Source organism: Cibotium barometz, chromosome 56 (assembly GCF_041138505.1).
Source record: "Cibotium barometz isolate CiBa-2024 chromosome 56, ASM4113850v1, whole genome shotgun sequence".
Classification (NCBI taxonomy): Eukaryota; Viridiplantae; Streptophyta; class Polypodiopsida; order Cyatheales; family Cibotiaceae; genus Cibotium; species Cibotium barometz.
The window spans coordinates 21,048,661-21,069,073 of NC_141101.1; the positions used below are offsets into that span (position 1 = coordinate 21,048,661).

At 42.5% G+C, this 20,413-nt stretch overlaps 1 pseudogene across 1 annotated transcript; it reads right to left on the reverse strand.

Moving 5' to 3' along the window:
- Window positions 1-13,243: 13,243 nt before the first annotated feature.
- LOC147607018 (F-box protein At5g51370-like) lies at window positions 13,244-16,182 on the reverse strand (annotated as a pseudogene). The gene is made up of 4 exons (XR_015264860.1): window positions 15,900-16,182; window positions 15,634-15,717; window positions 13,827-15,201; window positions 13,244-13,729 (listed from the first exon to the last, which is right to left on the reverse strand). The product of XR_015264860.1 is annotated as an F-box protein At5g51370-like (transcript).
- Between the last annotated feature and the right edge of the window lie 4,231 nt (window positions 16,183-20,413).

The following is a 20,413-nucleotide window of genomic DNA, read 5'->3' on the forward strand; positions in this document are numbered from 1 at the left end:
CCTTTGTCATGATAATGTAAAGGAATGGGTGAGGGTGGTGTTACCTCTCTAAAAGCGCCCATTATTGGCCTCACTGTCAGTGACTCCTCGGGGGAGAATGTCACTTGTAAAGTCAAAGTGAAGAGAAGAAGATTCTACATTAGTAGGTTGGTCACTAGTATTGTTAGGGGTGGGTGCATGTGGAGGGAGGAGCTTAGATGTAAGAGGCCGATTAAGAGGATAATCTTAATGAGAGCTTAATGAGAGCTTAATGATAAAGGTTATCCCATCTCTATCTTCTTTAGATGTGGGTGGTGGGGGCTTGTTTGGTTGTCCTAATGACCATGTCGATGTCGGTTTTATATTTGGGGGTTATTAGTATAGGATATTTGATATGTTCAATAGTAAAATAATACACTACAGGTACTAGTATTTTCTCAAGATGTTTATATATTTTTTGATAGATATTGAGTATCCTCTATAGATGATATAGGGAACTCTCATGTAAAATTAAGTACTTATGGGTATCATATGCCTTGTCGAGCCCACCCTAAGTCTTGAACAAAGCAAAACTATTAGTTATGGTTTTAAAATTAGCTAGTGTGGAGGGAAGGTTAGGCGGCACAAAAAATTCTATAGCTCTTCCCTCTTATCCAAAAGGCTAGAGCTCTATGTACTCAACACCATGATTTGAAGTTAAAATCTATAGGGTGTAGGGCATATGTGTACAAGGCTGTGTAATGAGTAAGATAAGTGTCATTATGAAAAATGGCCTTGATGACAATGGGGTCTACATCCCTATCTGAGTTTTGTTATATAAGGTAAGGAGAAAAGATCTTCATTGATGTCATCCTCTTCACTTGGATTTGCAATGTAATCTTTTGACTCTTGGTCCCTTTTACTGAGGCAATGCTCCTTTACCGACATGTAACTTATAATTTTTTCCTCAATATAGCTTGGTGATGATAAGAGTAGTAGATCTTTAAGGAACAGTGGGGCTAGCATCTACAAGCTTACATCTTTAAAGGAAATCTCCTTTTTAGTTTTCTCGGGTACTCCTCGATGTTTTGTGTATCATCACCCCTTTTGTGTTTCCTGGATGGTCCTACTACTTCAACTTTTGTTTGCAAGTTCGAGTGGTGGTTATTGTGTGTTCTTTGACTAGTGTCTACTCTATTTTTCCTTCTTTTTTGGGAACCTCTTCTTCTGGAACCACTTTCTCTATCTTGTGGGTCTCCTCCTTTTTCCTCTCTTCTTCTGTTTTGTCTTCTATAAGCTGCTCTTGTGGTTGTGGGGAAGGTAGCTATGGCTCTTCTTTTGGCTCCTATATTGGCTCCTCGATGAGAGTCATTGTTGTATGGAGAGCTTCAACACTAAACACCTTCGGTTCTTGTCTGCATTAGTTTTTGCTTAGGTGCTCAAACAAAGGGAGTTTCTTGCATCTTTGTGAATGAGATAAATTCTATGCTGGTGATAAGATCCACACTTGTTTCCATTGTTGAAATCTTTGATGGGAATGGTGGTAGATTCACATGCACATACTCCTCACCATCATCCTATGTTCCTCTCTATACACCACGGGCTTCATGAAGGAATGGCATGATGGGGGTCTTCTTGGTCTTGTTGGTAGATCCACTTGTACATACTGCTCACCCTCATCCTTTGTTCCTCCCTGTGCACCACGTGCTTCATGAGGGGACAACCTGATGTGGTGGTAGATCCACCTGCATATACTCCTCACCCTCATCCTCTATTCCTCCCTGTGTACCATGGGATTCATGAGGGGAAAGCCTGATTGGGGTCTTCTTAGTTCTAGGACTTTCTTTCTTCTTCTTTTCCATGTTGGCCAAGGATATACCGAGCCAACACGGTTGTAGCATCATGTAGGCTTATGAAGCTGATCAACGTAATTCTTGACTAGAGAAACGAACTTGCAAAGAATTATGATAAAGAAATTTTATGCTTCGACGTGAATAAAGAAAGGTCTTGAAGAAAATCAAATCATGTATTACAATCATCGTCTTTAATTCTTACCAAGATACATGCATATGACATTTGAGGATATGATAAATACATATTTTGGAACCACATCCTTATTTCAAAATGATGCTACACAAGTTGCAACTTTGAAGAAATCATTATCGATTCAAGCTTGGCGATCAAGCCGTTAGGCTATAACAAAGCTCCGAGGGTGGAACTTATTACATAAAGTGAGGGGGATATTAACCCATTTTGGGGTTTACAAAAGCACTCTCTACTATAGATGGGAAGCAATAAGTGTCATGAAAAGGCACTATAAAAGTTGTAAATAGTATGAGAAAGGATGAACAAGCTTATTAGTTATGTTTTAAGTTTGGCTCCCAAATGTAAATAAGGATTAGTTGTATATAAGATACTTTCTCATACTGCAAAGACGCAATTCCCCTTTGTGCTAAGTGATTTATTGTGTATGTGTGTGTGCATGAGAGAGAGAGAGAGAGAGAGAGAGAGAGAGAGAGAGAGAAAGAGTTAAGAAGAGATGCTTGCTTGCTTGCTCCCAGTGCATGTGCCTTTCTATGCTTTGTGAGAGAGAGTGTAGAGAGTGAGAGGTGTGTGTTACAAGGAGGTGTAGAAAACGTCTTTTTTCCAGCAAGAGGGAGGCTTGGAAGCTTGGAGCTAGCAACCACTGGTGGAGTTTGGAGGTCTTGGAAATCCTAGTGGGCTCGATATAGCAAGGTAAGTATCCCATGACAATTGTTGTTTGTTTCCATACCTACATGAATGAGAGAGAGTTCTTAAAGGGGTAGAAACGTGTCATAGCAACAAGTTAAAATATGGTATCTTTATACCTAAATTTGTCCACTTGTTTTCACTTGTCTTTCCTTATCAAGTTTATGCTTGGCCAAAACATATAGGACACTTGTTGATATACATGCTTGTTTGTTTTCCAACTTAGATGAGTTCTCCTTTTACGATTAAATATTTGGATGCTATTTAACCATAAAGACTAAGCACTCTCATTCATTTCTACATGCAATAATGGTGGTGATGATGGTGGCAGTGCACTAGTGTGAAAAAAAAGTATCTGCTCCAATGCTTGAAAACCTTCACTTATAAGCAATGGAGATAATCCTCTTAATATTTTGAAAAAAAATAAAGTATTTATGACTACAACTCCAATAATTTGGCACTTTTGAAACATATAAGTTAAAAGTTTTTAGGTGTTTTCTCAAACTTAGATTGTGTCGCATATGCAAGTTGGCATATGCTAAGGGAAAGACCGCCACTTAGGGTCCATTATGAAATTCACTTTTCTAGCACTTAAGACTTTAATAACAAACTCAAACTTGATGAAGGTGACAAATTAGAAGTTTCTACACATGTACTCCCAATAATATATCATATATTGAGGGGGGGTTGGCCCGTTCTGGCCCCAGTGCTAGTGTCCATTGATCATCATTTCATTTCATTTCAGTTTTCAGTTGTTATTGAGTTGTCCATTCATATTGTGATATTTAGTTGTGCTATTTATGTGTGTGTGTGTCCAACGAAGTCTATTCCTACTTGACGGGATCGGTTTCATTGGTATCAGAGCACAGTTATTTCCCTCTTCTTAGTGGGGAAACAAACCTATGTATTGGACATTCCGCTTCTAGCACACTTAAGACAATGGACAGCCAAGGCAACCCTTTGGAAGTGCCTAATTCGAGGGGTCCATCAAGTGCGTTCTGATGCTTTACAAGGAAGCACAAGCCCCTTGAGAGGGTGAATGATAGTGATTCGAGGGGACAACCGTCTCGTGGAAAGACAGTTATGCAAGAAGAAGAGTCTAATGCAATGAGGGCTGAATTGGAGCATATGAGAAAGCTTTTGCAAGCACAAGAGCAAGAGCTGAAATTTTTGCACGAAGATCCCCATGTGCAAAGTGCCATTGAAGCAAGGAAAGCCGATGCAATGGTGGACATGACTTTTGAGTCCATGGCACGAGAAGTGGGCAAGAAGCCAAAAGAGTTGGCACTTTCCTACCTCCTCCACAAAGGTGACATCAAAGAGGGGGAAGATGGAGAGCTGAAATTCAGAAATCCACCTCGCTTGAAGCATGGAGATCCCGCATCTCAAAGGTTGAGGTCATTTATGCAAAGGGAAGAGGTGACAGCCACCTCTCGTCATGCATCTTCTCCACAAAGGGTGACAGGTATATGTATGCTAGTGCTCATGGAGGGCATGATGGTCACATGTATTCAAGGCATGTATCCCATGGAGGGGGTGACAGGTCTACAACTAGAAGAGCTTTGCCTACTGAGTTGTCTCATGGAGAGACATTGCCTTATGCAGGAAGGTCACATGCATATGATTCTCAGGTTCGTGGAGCCCATGCCACTGTGCTTCATGAAACTTCCATGATGGCCCATGGAGCCCATGCAGATAGGGCTGCCCCCCATTGGATAAGGGGAAAAGAAAAAGAGAGGACCATGAGCCTCATGCCAGAAAGCTCAAGGAATTTAAAGCAGGTGACAAGTCCGTTAAGTTTGATGTTTTTCATGGAGAGCATGATGCTTCCAAGGTGTTAGCATTTGTGGCACAGTTTGATATTGCTTTTAGTGATGAGGACTTCGTGAGAAGTCTAAAGTACGCTGTGACATGTGAGAGGTTAAGACCGTAGTAATCACAACCTTAGTCTAACTAAGCTACACTTAATGATGTTTAAGAGATAGACAAATATGTGTCAATGCAATGCAGCTATATTAGATGAATGAATGTGGTTACAATGAGATCCAAATGGATCTATACTGCTGAATATGCTGCCTATATGCTGAATATGCTGAATGAACTGTTGTCCACTATCTTTCCCTTGTCTCCTGGGAAGGAAACGCTGAAGGGAGGCTTTGGAACAGATGCTGAATGCTGACCTGAATGCTGACCTGATGATGAAACGCAGATGCGTTTGCAGATCTGAGGACTGATGATGATGCGTTTGCTGAAGATGATGCTGATGATGATGCGTTGGCTGTAAATGCTGCTCCCAAAGCTTCCTGGAGGAGATGCGTTGGAGCACACTGGGCTGAATGCTGCTATGATGAGGTGCTTTGATCTATCTGCTGAGATGAGGGACTGAAACGCTGATGATCCAGATGAGGATGCGCTTTAATGGCTGAATGGAGAGGCGCCTATATATATATGGGTGAGAGGGCTGGTCGGCCAGATGGACTGCAGTCGGCCAGTACTGTAAGGCTCCTATCTCCCATAAAATACCAATAATGCTAGTCGGCTGCCCCAAAAATGCCTGAAAAATGCCTGAAAAATGCCTTAAATACCTGTAAAATACCTGATGATGCTAATGATGTCATATAATGATGCCATGTCACTGTACACCTGACTGGTGTGCACGTGACATTCCCCGGTGCTAAACTGTTGCTGGGTGGATACCTGGCAACCTTCAACTCCTCTGTGATCCTTCTCCTCCGAACCACTGCCCCCTTCTGTCTTCTACTGGGACTGAGGCCGTCTGCAGGAGTGAAATCCTTTGAGCCAAGACTCTATGTACTGCGGGAACTGAATGGCAAATACCTGAGTCACCCCTGACCTGCCTGTGGAAACCGTTCACCTACCATCTCCGTCGTACATGAAGCTCTGAACCTCCTGAGGCGATGTTGGAGAAAACTTCCGTCTATTGTGGAAGAGAAACCCCCTGCTGCCAGTTGAAGTCCAAAACTTATGTCCTCCTTTGATGATGGATGTCATTCTTCCCTGAGAGTTCATGGGCAACATGTATGCAAGACTGACTGCTAGGATGTCTGTTATGCAAGCCATGTGCAACCCTATATGCTGTGCAAGAATGCAGATGGATGGGTTACTGATGCATACCTAAGGGAAAATCCCTAAGGGTGGCTTGCAAAATTTTGAGAACTGGGTTTAACTGTGCGGAAGCGATAAAAATGATGACTGACTGGATGACTGATGGAATGAACATGCTCTAAGGCTGGTTACCCTGTAACGCTCTGATACCAATGTGACATGTGAGAGGTTAAGACCGTAGTAATCACAACCTTAGTCTAACTAAACTGCACTTAATAATGTTTAAGAGATAGACAAATATGTGTCAATGCAATGCAGCTATATTAGATGAATGAATGCGGTTACAATGAGATCCAAATGGATCTATACTGCTGAATATGCTGCCTATATGCTGAATATGCTGAATGAACTGCTATCCACTATCTTTCCCTTGTCTCCTGGGAAGGAAACGCTGAAGGGAGGCTTTGGAACAGATGCTGAATGCTGACCTGATGATGAAACGCAGATGCGTTTGCAGATCTGAGGGCTGATGATGATGCGTTTGCTGAAGATGATGCTAATGATGATGCGTTGGCTGTAAATGCTGCTCCCAAAGCTTCCTGGAGGAGATGCGTTGGAGCACACTGGGCTGAATGCTGCTATGATGAGGTGCTTTGATCTATCTGCTGAGATGAGGGCTGAAATGCTGATGATCCAGATGAGGATGCGCTTTAATGGCTGAATGGAGAGGCGCCTATATATATATGGATGAGAGGGCTGGTCGGCCAGATGGACTGCAGTCGGCCAGGACTGTAAGGCTCCTATCTCCCATAAAATACCAATAATGCTAGTCGGCTGCCCCAAAAATGCCTGAAAAATGCCTTAAATACCTGTAAAATACCTGATGAACTGATGATGCTAATGATGTCATATAATGATGCCATGTCACTATACACCTGACTGGTGTGCACGTGACATACGCCATGCTAGCATGTTCTTGAAGGGGACAACCGCTCATTGGTGGATCACTGAAAAGACCACCAAAGATCCCATTTGCACATGGAAAGAGTTTAAGGACAGATTTTATGCCCAGTTCTTGCCACCTAATGCGGAGCAAACTCTCACCCAAAAGTGGGATAGACTTGAGCAAAGAGATAATGAAAGTGTGCAACAGTATGTTAATAAGTTTTGGAAAGTGTTGCTTGAGGTAACTCCTTTTATGCAAATCACTGAGGAGGATGAAAGAAAGAGGAACTTTCGCTCCGGATTGCAACCAGCTTATCGTCAGCTTATAGCCTCTGCTCTTGCTCTACGGAGCAATTGGTGCTCAAAAGTAAGCAAGATCAAGGGGGTTCAAAGGGCAAAGATAAGGCTATCCCAAATCTGCAAAAAGGTGGACAACCACCTAAAAAGAGCTTTCGGGAGATCCAAAAGGGAGGTAAAGCTGAAAATACCTCATCTAAAGATCATGGGCCAAAGAAGAACAAATTTGGTTTGACCCCTGAGCAAAGGGAGCAATATGCCAAGGAGGGGAAATGTTTTTCTTGTGGCAACAAAGAGCACATGTTTAGACAATGCCCTGACTGCAAACCAAAGCATGAGGACAAGCAAATCAAGGCTAATGTGCATGCAGTTCTCGATGTGCAGGGAAACACAAAACATGATGCAAAAGAATGGATGGTATGCAAATCATGGGGTCAAATCAAGGATCAGCCCGCCTTATTTATGTTTGATGATTGTGCAACCGACAACTTCATCTCTATTCAGATGGCAGCTGCCTTGGGTATTGAGGTTGAGAACATGGGACCCCACTAATAGGGAAGTTGCGCATACATATCCAGGGTTACCTTGATCATGAGCATTTCTTAGTTGCACCACTTAATGGATGTGATGTATTGCTTGGCAAAGCCATGGCATCATAGGCTTGAGCCCCGTAAAGAGTACAAGACAAACATGATTTCTTTTATGCATAGAGGCCGCATGCATGTCATTGATGCCGACAAGGAAGGGGATTCCATCCCACTTGTATCTCACATCCAGATTAATAAAGCAATGAAAAAGAGTCTTTCTGCATACTTGGTTTTTGTTCGTGTGATAACATTGTACCAAGTCATCAAAATGTGGATGCTTTGACTCATGATAGGCTGAATTTTCTTCATGCATTCAAAGATTGTTTTCCTGATGCATTGCCAGGTGAATTACCTCCTCAAAGGCCCGAGGATCATCGCATAGAACTTGTGCCAGGCAATTCTCCACCTAACCAACCCGCATACCGTGTGAGTGCCGCACAACAAGAAGAGATCATGGAGCAGATTAATCCTGCCAAGATAGAAACCATTCGGAATTGGCCAGAGTTGCAAAATGTACATCAAGTACGTAGTTTTCAGGGATTATGTTCATACTATAGGCGTTTCATGAGGCATTTTGCTATGATAGCCACCCCTCTACATGATCTCACAAAGAAGAAAACCACTTTCAAATGGACTCCAAAAGAACAGGATGCCTTCTTGCAACTCAAGCATGCTATCATATGTGGACCCGTATTGATTGTTCCTGACTTGCTAAGGTCATTCATAGTGGAATGTGATGCTTGTGGCGATTGTATAGGGGCTGTCCTAAATCAAGACGGGCATGCAATTGCATATGAGAGCCGTCGTTTGCATGATGCTGAGCTTCATATGGATATCTATGAGAAAGAGCTCTTGGTTGTAATTCATGCCTTAAAGATATGGAAACATTATCTTCTTGGGGCTAAATTTGTAGTCAAGACAGATCATCAAAGCTTGAGATACTTTCTATCTCAAACAAAGCTTTCGGAGAAGCAGATGAGAATGGCAAACTTTCTTTCCATGTTTCATTTTTTGATTGTGCATACTCCAGGAAAGAAAAATGTGGTGGCAGATGCATTATCCAGGAGGCCTTATGTGGCTGCAGTCTCAGTGGCCTCTCATGAAGACTTATCTGATATGCGAGATTTGTATCATTTGGATGCTAATTTTTGCCATATATGGACTGATTTGATGGCTGGTCACTCACATGCCTCTTATGTAATCAAAGAGGGTTATCTTATGAAGGATAACTGCTTATGTGTAGTGCAGGATATGCATCCAAAGGTTATGGAGGAATGTCACGCTCCACCTTATGCTGGTCATAGAGGTATCATGCCCACTACATGCATGATTGAGAGATATTTCTTTTGGCCAAGCATGCGTAAAGACATTGAGGCATATGTACGTGCATGTATTACTTGCCAAAAGGTGAAATTTGACAGGCAAAAGCCTCCAGGTTTGCTTCAACCATTGCCTATTCCCTCGCAGCCATGGGAAAGTATTACTATGGATTTTATAATGGACTTGCCTAGATCCCAGCATGGGAATGATGCTATTTGGACCATTGTAGACAGGTTTAGCAAGCAAGCTCATTTCTTGCCTATCAAGAAAACCATTAAAGTTGCTTTTTCTTGCTAATATTTTCAAGCATCATGGTATGCCTAAATCCATTGTTGGGGATAGAGATCCCAGGACTACGAGCCTCTTCAGGAGGGCTTTATTTTATAACATGGGCACTAAACTTGAGTTTTCATCAACTTATCATCCCCAAACGGATGGCCAAAGTGAAGCTGCAAATTCAACCGTGTTGGATTTGTTAAAGTGTTATGTGGCAGATCAAAAGACTGCATGGGAGAAGTATCTTCCACTTGTTGAGTTTGCCTACAACAATGCGATCCATGCCTCCACAGGAAAGGCCCCGTTTGAGATTATTTATGGCAGAGTGGTCTTACCACCCATCCTTCGTACAAAGGATGACATTTTTGCAGCTGACGAGTATGTTCGTGACTTGGATGTAGCCTTTGCTCAGGTACGGATAGCCATTGCAAGGTCATAAGATAAGCATAAAATGGCTGCTGACAAGCATAGAAGGGACATGCAACTCAAAGAAGGTGATTGGGTTTTGCTGAAATTTGAGAAAGCTAGGCTTCAGAAGAGGCCAGGACGAGAAGGATCATATCCTAAGCTTTCTCCTCGCTATTATGGACCCTTCAAGGTGATTCAAAAGATCAATGAGGTGTCATACAGGATTGCTCTACCTAGTCATTGGAAGATTCACAATGCATTTCATGTGAGTCTCTTGCGGAAATATGTCGCGGGCCAGATCCTGACTAGCCTATCACAGAAGATCCGCCAGAGATTGATGAGCTTGAGGAGATCCTCCAGCCAGAACAGATTGTCTTTCACAAGGAGAGAAAGCTACCAGAAGGAAAGCTTTCCAGGAGATACCTTGTGAAGTTCAAGAATTATTTACCCATTGATGCAAAGTGGGTAAACGAGGATTATTTTGTTGATTACCCACAGTTGTTGTTGCAGGCATATCTTGAGGCGTTTGAGTTGAGGACAACTATTTAGAAGCCGGGGGGAATGTCACCAATTGGCCGACCATTTGGTCCATCTCCAGATTTGTGTCTCGTTCACTTGAGGCCAGGCCGGTGTCTCATGTGAAGGGGCCAGTATTTTGCATAACATGGACGGGAGCCAGACTGGTGCCACCCGTGTATGACCTGGACTGTGTTCTATCCATGGGATTGTCACGCCATGGAAGAGCCAGTATTTGGGCCGTGTCTTGCCTATGGGACTGTCACTCCATAGGAAGGCTCATGCCTAGATCTGTGCCTTACCCATGGGACTGTCACTCCATAGGAAGACCGGGATTTATGTTTTCTGTCGTGCCATCATTGTGCCCGACAGAAATGTTTAGTACTTGTTCCATGAACGGGAGATATGTCCATGATACTGTTTGCACATGCATTCATGTTTGCATGCCTAGAACTGTCTTCGCGTGACTTGTATTCTTGTGTTTGCCTATTTGACGTGCCACTTACTAAGCGGGAACGCTTGCTAGTGAGTCGTGAAGTTTGCTCTGTCTTCTGACGATTTTTGTTGCGTGTGAACAGGTGGTAAGTGTATTGCATTTGTTTATTTTATAGCATTCTTTTTAACCTTTGTTTTTGTAAGATTGCAGGTTCACACTCATTAATGAGTGGGCACCCTCCCCAATATCTCATTATGCCCTTGGTAGGGTGGGCACCCATTATGGGCACCAACGTATGGCCCATGGTGGGGAGGAAACCCCTCACTTACTCATGTGTGTGGGGGTGGGTGCATGGCCACCTACCCACCCCCCCTTGGGACTTTGGAACTGGCCGCCTCCATGCGATTCAGGTGGGCCGGCCAGCTGTTCGTTGTGTGCCCCTCCATGCAAATTAGGCGTGATACTTCTCTTGCATAAAAGCGGCTATGCATGGCCACCTTCTCTCTCATCTGGCCAAGCGACCTCTCCATCGTTTACCTGCAAGACGGCTGCACCCAAAGTTTTGATTCGGCGCTGGCCCACAAGCGACTCTGCTTACTCTTGCGCACAGGTCTCTCTTCATCTTGCTCTGCAAGCAGGCGGATGCGCACAGGCCACCATCCTCTTGTCTTGCAAGTGACTTCGCACAGGTTCTTCTCCCATCTCTCTCCTTGCTTTGCAAGCGACTGCCCATAGGCGACTGCGCCTAGCCATCTCTTCATCCTGCTAGAGACGACTGTGCACAGGCGGCTACACGCAGGTGGCTGCGCAGGTCTCCTCTGTCGCTTGCCCACAGGCGGCTGCATGGTTGCGCACAGGTTCCCATCTCTCACCTTGCACACACAGGACTTCTATCCAGCTTGCGCACAGGCGACTCCAGCTCCCCGTACTGTCGGGCAGCTCTGCTAGCAGTTCATTCCCCCATCTCTCAAGCTGGCAACAACTGCAATAATAAAGACTTCTCTCTTTTCATACGTGGGTGCCTAGTACTACTGAAGGCCATATCCATTATTTTACAAGGTAAGTGGATTGAGATTCAAACAAAGGTCTTTGGTGTAAATCTTACAAGGGATACTCTCTGCAACTAACACCCGTTCGGTGCCGGGTAGTCCAAGCTTCTGGAGAACCACAGTCCATGGGTGCTAAGATCGGGAGAGCCACGCGTTAGTACGGGAGCGCCTATTTGTGCGTGGTCCTGGAACACCAGTGGGGCACTCTCTGCGGATTCCAGTGAAGGCACAGGACCGTAGAGATTAGACTTCTTCAAGTGGATCGCTCTCCTTCGAACATCTACTTTAAGTCTCTTGTTTGGTAACTGTATTCATCTCAGTTGTACATGGACATCATCTAGTTCATTGAACCCACGGAGCATTGTATCACTTAAATACTCCCAATAATATATCATATATTGAGGGGGGGGTTCGGCCCGTTCTGGCCCAGTGCTGGTGTCCATTGATCATCATTTCATTTCATTTCAGTTTTCAGTTGTTTTGAGTTGTCCATTCATATTGTGATATTTAAGTTGTGCTATTTATGTGTGGGTGTCCAACGAAGTCTATTCCCACTTGACGGGATCGGTTTCAGCAACCAACCAGAGGAGACGCGCATCCTTCCCCTTTTTTTGTTCTTTGATCCTCACTCCATACTTGGACACGAGTTTGTACTTAGCCTTTTAAGGCAGAAGGATCTTGTTTCAAATCGGGTACAGATATGCTAAGCTTCAGCTTTCGTGTGGGGATGCAGACCCATCCACGAATTGAATAGCAAGACTGGATCACCCACTTTGTTTGTGGTCAGTGCAGGAGATAAATGCATCTTAATTTATGTGGCCAAAGTAGCTACTTAGTCATCTTTTGCAGTTACAACTCTGCCCCCATCTGACCTAACATACTCGCTAAGAAAGCTGCCCAGAAACCCATGGTCAAAAACTCGATAATAAGCTCAACCAATCCCTCCAGGAGGTGACAGATGAAAGATATACTACAGTAGGGGAACCATATCTAGAGCAACAAGTTGCCAAATCAGATCACAGAAAGGAGCCCTAGAAACCCCTAAGCTACGCTCGTTGCTTTCCTAGACTCACAAATAAAGTGTAATACGTTGACCAGCCTGCTTGTGAAAGCGCACCTGGACAGCCCTGGGACCCTGTCCAAGAGGCTACGTCTGAAGCCCCCCTTGGTGCCAATCAGTAGATGCCATTTCAGCAAAATAGGAAGGCACCTGGCCATGCAATGAAGAGTTTTTGACACCTGATAACCATACAGTGCTGAGTGAAGAGCAGAGACTTAATGAGCAAGGTGGCCATCTTACTCTGTTAATACCCCCTGCCAGCTTGTACACTGTTCCTTGCTGTGACTGCAACCATCTCAATGGCCCTCAAGCTGCAAGCAAGCCTTCGTCACAGTGAAGTCCTATCATATGGACTAGATAAGAAAGCAAATTACATTTGATGTGATAAATGCATGCATAAGGTCCAGGAACTCCACTCTGATTGCTTTGCAAATTCGAGGACAGATGGTGCACCCCACACACTTCCTGTAAACACTCCCCAACTTTGCAAAGGACAGATGGTGTTTCCCACACACTTCCTGTAAACACCCCATATCCACGAATTGCTCCAAAAACAATCACAACCTTGAAATCAAGAAGCAATGACACACTTAACTGGCTAATAGACTATATATGTATTTTCTTGCCAAATGGTTTGGAATTGCATTAGATACAAAGACTCAATGATGCTTTCAAGTACTCATGGATCAAACCAAGAATCCAATTGTGTGACATGTAAACTCTCATCATACTCAATCATCATAGCATATAAGAGCTAAGGCCAAGTTTACTGCATGGTGCATTCCAAGCTTGTGCATACCTTCCTTAACTAGGCCCCCCTTTCTTGAAGAACTTGCCACCTTGCTGCCCCACACCTGTCCCTGTGAAGCTCATGGAAAGAAGAGACTTGGCATCTGGGCGCCACTTGAGCTCCTTCAGAGTGCAAAATTGGAGAGCAAGAGCCGGACTTATTTCAGAGTCTTTGATGTTGTTGCAAAAGACCACTCGAAGTGCTTGAAGCTCCTTGTATGTCAACACTACCATCTCTAAGCCTAGTGTTGTCAAAGGCGAGCATCCCTCTAAAGAAAGAAGCTTTACATGCCTGTACACAAGCAAAGCCACAAGCCATAATCATCATTTTTTTACAAGCCTGGTGTTGTAGACACAAAGATGCATACAATGCAATTGTGTCCCTTTACCTGCAAGTTGCTGCTACACAGAAGGTTTCGTCATCCAACCCCCAACAATCTTGGAGCTCAAGCTCTCTGATATTCATGCTAACCATCATAAGAGCATGAAACCCCGCTTCATCTCTGAGATTGCATCTCACTAGCTGCAAATGCTCCAATGCAATGCAGTGCTCAAGGTGCTCCAAAGGTCCAGGAACAGGGTCGATCCGCTTGCAATTCTGTAGCCGGAGAGTCTTGAGGCAGCTGCAGAATGAGAGGGCGGCAACCCATCCATCATAAAATCCTTGATTGGAGAGTGTCAGCTCCTCCAACATCATACAACATTGCCCAATGGCAGCTATCCCATCATAGCTAGCTTCACAGCCACTCAAATCTAGCTTCACAAGGCGGTTACAGCTCCGGGCTAGAATGGTGAGTCCGATGTCAGTGAATGGGCAGTGGTAAAAATCACTCACAGAGCCTATGAGCCGCATAATCTGCAGGTTTTTACATGCTGAGATTGCACTTAAGGACTCATCAGAGCACTGGTGAAGTTCCAGCTCTTGGAGGGTGAGGCAGTTCCGCGCTATGTGAGAGAGTCCATGGTCGGAGCTATGATGGTTGTCATGAACTAAACCTTGGTTTGCAGATTTCAAGCTGTTACAATTTTCATCACTCTGGGCTGGACTACTGTTTTGATCTTGCTTGAAATGTATATCTACAAGCCTCAAGTTTGATGGCTTCTCACCATGTTCATCATTGGAGGGAAGATCCTTGCCAGATACTGAGCCATCTGTGTCACAGCTGGAGGCATCGATCTCCACACTGGTGGGCTTTCTGGCATCAACAACACACAGCCTCTGCAGATCTGGGCAGGCATCAGCCAAGATCTTCAGGCCCTTGTCAAGGGTAGAAGAGTGCAACTGCTGGTCTTGGATGAACTGCTCAATTGATTGAGGATCAAACGCATCAATGTCTAGGTGAATCGTTAGGCATTGGTGTGTGAAGAGGACATTGATGGAGCTGGGACTTTTAGGCACAGCAGAGAGGCAAGCCAAAGTGAGGTCAATGTCTGCAAGGTTGGGAAACCTCCATGACATGCGCCCACTTTCTAAAAACTTCCAGTCCATGACCTTGATGGCTCTGCGAAGCAGTCCTTGCAGCCTAAGCCATCTCTTGCACACTTGAGAGTATGGATATGGAGAGTGGGGAAGAAGACCCAGTATTCTCAATACCACTTTATCACCCAGACACAGGGTTAAATCCATGCCGCTGCCCGTTGGACCCTTCCACGGATCAATCTTGATCTTGTTGCCAATCTTTTCCTCTGCATAGCCCTACCTTGTTGCTGCTGCTGCTGGTGATGGTAGATTTGCAACATCTTCTTGCTCTCCACTGCATTTTCCTGCTAACGAAGACCTTCTAAGCTACCTGCCTTTCTGCTAGTCTTTGCTAATGCAGCTTAAGAACAAAGAAGAGCAATACAAAGTTGGTCTCTGCTGAGACCCAAGTTACCCCTTGATACTTAGAGCGGGTTTCTGTTAAGACAGAGATTAGGGCAAAGAGGATTTCTTAGCGAAACCCATTACTTCAGCTCAGAGTGGGTCTCTTGTTGAGATCCAAATTACCCCTTCAAACCCTTATAACCCAGACCCCAATCAACCCTTCAAACGCTTGCTAATCTCTCCGTAGGGACCCTAATCGCCACTTCAAATCTTTGCCTACAGTATCATGAAAAGCAAGAAATGAGTCTCTGCCAAGACCCACACTTTCTCTGAGAAAAAAATCTAGCCGCACAATTATGCTGACAAATTTCTTTTAGCCAAAAGGCAAGTACCATGGAAGAATTGGGTCCAAATGATCAGCCTCGTCCCTGCAAATTGGCCTCAATTAAGGAAGTAAATGTCACCAAAATGCTCATCTGTGAGACAGGCACACGAAGGTGGGTCTCTCTCTCTCTCTCTCTCTCTCTCTCTCTCTCTCTCGCTCTCGCTCTCTTTTCAGTCATTTACACACCCGCACGCACGCAGAGATCCGTCTGATAGAAATAAATCATTATCTACTTTATTATGGTGTTGCCCCATTGATAAGCAACGTGCAAACCTGGCCAATTTTCTTCAGAAACGTGCAAGCATGCCTCGCGACTGCAGGGTACTCGGAGGAGCAGATCCTGGTTTCAGACGTGCCTGGGCAATGCCAACCAGTCTGTTTGTGTGAAACGGGCCTTGGCCTTTATGAAAAGCTGCAATTTCTTCTGGAAGCTGCTTGTAAGTTATGTACTGTCCTGCATATTTTGAAAAATACCTTTAAATTTAAAACTTGAAGGTACAAGTTATAGAACCAAAACTTTTATTTTAATATTTTTTTTATAAATAATTTTATAAAAGTTTTTCACTTTTAGGGAAATTACTTGTTTTTCGAAGGCACAAGTTATAGAACCAAAACTTTTATTTTAATATTTTTTTTATAAATAATTTTATAAAAGTTTTTCACTTTTAGGGAAATAACTTGTTTTTCGAAGACCTATCAAAGAGAGTTTTGAATACTTCCCTCCCTTTTTTTAACCGCCAAAACTTGTCAAGATTTCCTTAACAATAAGACGCCTATAGACGTTGCGAATTCCCCTTTGCAAATGAGTGTCCTTCCACTACATTGTAATCTACATCAGAGAGCGCCCCCACCTCTCTGCCACTCGAAGCCTCTTCCCATTCTCTCTTGGAAATCTTGGAGCAAGAAGTGGTCTTGTCCCTATACCAGGGCCATACCCTCTCTTCCATACCTCTTGAAGCCTCTTCCCATCCTCTCTTGAAAATCTTAAAGCAAGAAGTGGTCTTGTCCCTATACCAGCACAAGGCACGAGAAGGAAAAGTGCTGAGAGAAAAGTGATAAATGTACTAAAAAGGTAGAAGAAAATTGCAGGTAGAGCAAAACAATTTGATTGGTGCGAATTCAATCAAGCATTTAAAGAGGTAGTTGAAGGGTTGAGAAATCAATCAATGTTGAAGGGTTGAGAAACGTAGGATGGAGAGGTGCAAGACAATGTTGAGGGTATCCTTGATGGGCTTCTACATCTTCTTTCCTTCCTCTTGTACAAGAGGTGGGAAGAAAAAAACCTCTTGTTGTAGGGACATGCGTTTTCTTCCCTACAACCTCTTGTTGTAGGGTCAAGCTCTACATGGCCTTACTCAAGTCTTATAGATCTAGGAGCCTACAGTTTGGATCTAGGTGTGTACATCTATTTAGCCTAGATATAGGTGCCTGCATTGAAGAATTTGTGCAAACATTTATTTTACATTCTCATCCTTTCTAAAGCTTGCATATATGGCTCCAATGCTCGCAAAAAAATGGCATTCTAGTGTATTTTTACCAGCCAGAATTAAGAAAAATTAGCTGAGATTTTAAGTAGCTCTCTTATCTTAAGGAATGATTTTTTATTTATTTTAGTTATAAAATCGGACAGTGGATAGTTTTAAAATTTGGCCTTATTTTGATTTGTTGGAAATATATGTTTTTGCGAGCATTGTATGGCTGCACCTTCCTAGGTAGATGCCCACGCAAGTCCAAGCTACATTGAATTTCAAACATGAACTTTTCTTACAAAAAGTGAATTGTAAGCATCATCACTTCAAAAGTGAATTGTAAGCATCATCACTTCAAAAAGAAGACAAAAAAATACAAATAGATATAATAAATATATGATATTCAAATTTTGTGAAATAATTCTAACCTTCTAAAATGGAACAATAAGCTTGAATTTGATACATTAACTTTTCTTACAAAAAGTGTCATAAATATTTAACATCAGCTTTTGTGGAATAATTCAAATTTGTATCTTTACATCAATATTTGGAAGGACATGCAATTATGTTTCTTCCTAAATGTAAGCATGCACTTACTTAAAAATGTAGCCCATGTCTTGGTTTTCAATGGTAGCCTGATTATTTCATTTTTTCCTTTTAATTTGGAAGCATGCACCCTTAATAGTTTTTCAAGTGAAGCCATTCTTTAATTTGCAAGTGAGCACCCTTCATAGTTTTTCAAGTGAAGCCATTCTTTTGAAGGGTTCAATTTTTGTTGGCCTTATCTAAAGGGTAAAAAACCCTAAGAAGGGTTTCAAAGTTTTCAACCTCATAACTTCATTTGAAGGGAAAAGTCTGGGTTAGCAATTTTCTCCTTATAATTTGGAAGGGCACTCTTAATAACTTTTTTAACTAAAGCCTTCTTTTTAAAGGATGAATTTGTTTTATCTAAAGGATAAAAAGCCCTAGAAGTGTTTCGTAGTCTTCAAAACTAAGGAAAGGGTATCCCCATTATTTCATTTGAAGGGAAAAGTTTGGACTGTCATTTTTCTTATACACTTGTACTTTAAAATACACCACCTTATAGTACTTGCATTTACCACTTTAAGAGCAAGCATATAGAGATTTGGTTATAGTACATGCTTGAATACTTTAGTCAAACCCCTTATACTAGAGGTGGGTCTCTATAGCACAATTTAATATGTACTCCTACCCAAGGCAATCAAGATACATGCTTGAATACTTTAGTCAAACCCCTTATACTAGAGGTGTACTCCTACCCAAGGCAATCAAGATAATATGTGGAACCCTACTTCTAAAGCTCACGTCATAAGGCCTATCAACAAATATCATGCTTATCACATAAAAAGGAAACCTAGAGTGTACTAATCGTCATGAAAATTATCAAGTTACAAGTGCCACTCACATTATGCAAGGGTTTGAAGTTATATTTTAAGAATCGTGAGGTTAGGCCTTCCTAAAGATGTAAGAACTAGGAAAATCTAATAGATAATAAGGTTTAGAGGCAATCTTCAAGAATGTGGATACACCTAAGGACATAAAACAAGAGCAATGTTAAAATGAAGGTACACAAGGCTCCATCGTGTAATCCTTATAAACTCTTCACAACTCTACACACCACCCTCTATCAACTGTAAATACAAGAACATGATGATGCTAACCTAATCAACATTATTATGAGTGACTTGTGTCAACAATATTATGTAATGCAAATTCAAGGCAAAGCTTAAGGAAGTCAAAGGTTTTGTGGTTGCACATGAGAGACAACACACTCTGCAATGGTAAATTTCAGCAACGCCAACACATAGAACACATTATATCTATATCCCAAGATAGCACAAGGGGGGTGTGCCCATAAATGTGCATAGGCTAATACTTTAAATATTGTGCTGATAAAGAATAAAGGAATACAGCAGAAGCTATGATATAAGCGAACTAAGTTTCTATGGGAACATGTGAATGGCCATTCAATTATCCACTTACTTTGTATATAAGTCAATTATCCACTTATTTTATATATAAGTCGATTTCTATACATTATGATGGACTCTACTTGTGTTGTAAATCCTAGTTCTTTTCTTAAAGTTTTTTTTTAACATTCCCTCTTAATGTTGAACTTTTTTTCTTTGGCACTCTCTCATTGTATTATAGGTACTGCATAGTTTAAGATCCTTAAATCTCTCTAATAAAGCTATTGCATTCTCTAGCAATCTCTCTTAAATTATGTGGGTACTACAGACTTTAAGAGCCTTAAAGCTCTCTAATAAGCTAATGAATTATAGGCATTGTGAGAGAGACTTCAGTATGGCCATGGATTGAATCTTATATTATGTTTGAAAACATGCGTATTCCCTCTCCTTGAGCTAGCTTGGTGCAGTGATAATACAATCATGTTCCCAGCTTTACACCTCTTGCAGAGTATGCTTCCCATGAGAGAATCCACTATATATAGAGTCTTGTTCCTGGCTTTACACCTCTTGCATTCATAAATTCTTGTAAAGTGAGAAAAGTGAGAGGGCTAGAGAGAGAAGATGCCTATATCGTTCTTTTCCCATCCACCCTAGACAAGTGGGACAACCAGCACCCAGCACACCACTGTGCTACTTGGGATCAACTTGGAGACGGGTTCTTGAGGACCTTGAAGCCAGATAATTTTCATGATATGATAGTACAAGAAATTTCTAATCTTCAAATTCTTAAAGGAGAGACTCTTCCAGAACTGCCAAAACTAATCACTAGGGTCAAGGTGCTTGTGTCAAGGCTACCATCTAACCCGAGGGAGTTCATGCTAAAGCAATGGGTAATGCAACCTCTACCAAGCACCACCCAACATAAATGGAGAGACACAGTGAAACCCACTGCAACATCAAAATAATTCCAAAAAGCAGCCACTCAATCCGAAAGTGCAAGAAAGATGGCAGAAAGAGAAGCAAACACTACCACTCTTGCCCCCACTATGCAACTTATATTGACAGGGTACTTTGATAAAAGTAAGATCTATAGGAAATGAGGACACAAAAGTAGAGAAATGAGCACAAAGAGCTCATAAGGCAACTCATAAATAAGGTTGAAGACCTAAAAGTGCAGGAGCAAAGGATAAGATCATGGTGCACTTCATGCCACTAGCACGGGCCACTCCATATCAAACTGCTCTTAAATAAAGTATTGCACATTTTGTGCGAAACTAGGTTATGATGCAAATGAATGTTGCTTCATGAAAGGATTCAGGAAGATACATAACCTAGTGCATATGGTTAAACATTACATGGTAAGCCTAGCACCCCATATGCCCCCCAT